A 1588-nucleotide genomic window follows, 5' to 3' on the forward strand; every position below is an offset into this window, starting at 1 on the left:
GTCTCAGCCTCCCAAGTAGCTGGGACCACAGGCGCCCGCCACAATGCCCGGCTATTTTTTTGGTTGCAGCCATTATTGTTGTTTGGTGGGCCCGGGCTGGATTCGAACCCGCCACCTTAGGTGTATGTGGCTGGCACCTTAGCCACTTGAGCCATAGGCGCCGAGCCTGCCATTTAATTTAATTAAAAACTTTTGAGGTCAAATTTTATTAATTTATTTACATTTTCTGCTTAGATATCATCCTGAGAAAGTTTTCCCCAGTACTAATAATATTGAAAAATCTATATTTCATTTAAAAAAAAAAATATTTATCTCTTTGATCACAATAGGACTTTGGTATAAAAATGAGCAGAGATCGTGCTTGAAGTTAATCAGCTGTACCAGTATGATTTATTAAGTAACGTTTATTTTAGCTGGGTGCAGCTGCTCATGCCTGCAATCCTACTCTAGAAGGCTGAGGCAGGCAGATTGCGTGAGCTCAGGAGTTCCAGATGAGCCTGAACAAGAGCAAGACCCTGTCTCTACTAAAAATAGAAAATTTAGGCAGGCATTGTAGCAGGTGCCTGTAGTCCCAGGTATTTGAGAGACTGAGGCAGGAGAGCTGCTTGAGTCTAGGAGTTTGAGGTTGCTGTGAACTATGACACCACTGCACTCTAACCTGGGAAGCAGAGTGAGACTTTTTCAAATAAGTCTCAATTAAAAAAATACAGACAACCCAGGCCAGGCATGATGGCTCATGCCAGTAAATCCTAGCAATCTAGAGATGGAGGAAGGTAGATCCTTTGGGCTCAGGAGTTCAAGATCAGCATGAGCAAGAGTGAGACCCCAACTCTATTAAAAATTGAAAAACTAGCCAGGTATTGTGGCACACACCTATAGTCTCAGCTGCTTTGGAGGCCTAGGCAAGAGGACAGCTTGAGCCCAAGCATTTGAGTTGCTGGGAGATATTATGCCATGGCACTCTCCCCAGGGCAACAGAGTGAGACTATCTCAAAAAATAAAACAAAACAAAAACCAAACAAACCCCAAACCTTCCCCAAGCCACATTTATTTCTTCGCTGACTATAATTTTTAGCATGTAGTATAGGCCCATGTCTATAACTTGGTTTATTTTTGATCCCTTTTTTTCTGGTGTACGGATTATCTACTTCTCGGCCAGTAATAACTGTTTTATTCCTTTAACTTTTATTTTAAACTATAGTAAAATAGACACTCCTATTATTCCCCTTCCCCGCTTTTCTTTTCTTTTTTTTTTTTTTTTTGAGACAAGAGTCTCATCATGTCACCCTTGGGAGAGTGCTCTGGTGTCACAGCTCACAGCAACCTCAAACGCTTGGGCTTAAGCAATTCTCTTGCCTCACCCTCCCAAGTAGCTGGGACTATAGGTGCCCACCACAATGCCTGGCTATTTTCTTGGTTGCAGTTGTCACTGTTGTTCAGCTGGCCCAAGCCAGGTTCGAACCTGCCAGCCTTGGTGTATGTGGTTGGCACCATAACCACTGTGCTATGGGCGCCAAGCTGTGCCATCACAGCTCACAGCAGCAAGTGATTATCTTGCCTCAGCCTCCCAAGCAGCTGGGACTACAGG

General features: G+C 43.9%; 1 protein-coding gene across 2 annotated transcripts in view; it reads right to left on the reverse strand.

Annotated features, from left to right (window-relative positions):
• The window catches only part of PNPT1 (polyribonucleotide nucleotidyltransferase 1), a 47794-nt gene that overhangs the window by 3490 nt on the left and 42716 nt on the right, over window positions 1-1588 (reverse strand). The window lies entirely within an intron of this gene.

The sequence above is a fragment of the Otolemur garnettii genome, unplaced genomic scaffold, assembly GCF_000181295.1.
Source record: "Otolemur garnettii isolate 467f Iridium unplaced genomic scaffold, OtoGar3 scaffold00024, whole genome shotgun sequence".
NCBI classification, from domain to species: domain Eukaryota; kingdom Metazoa; phylum Chordata; class Mammalia; order Primates; family Galagidae; genus Otolemur; species Otolemur garnettii.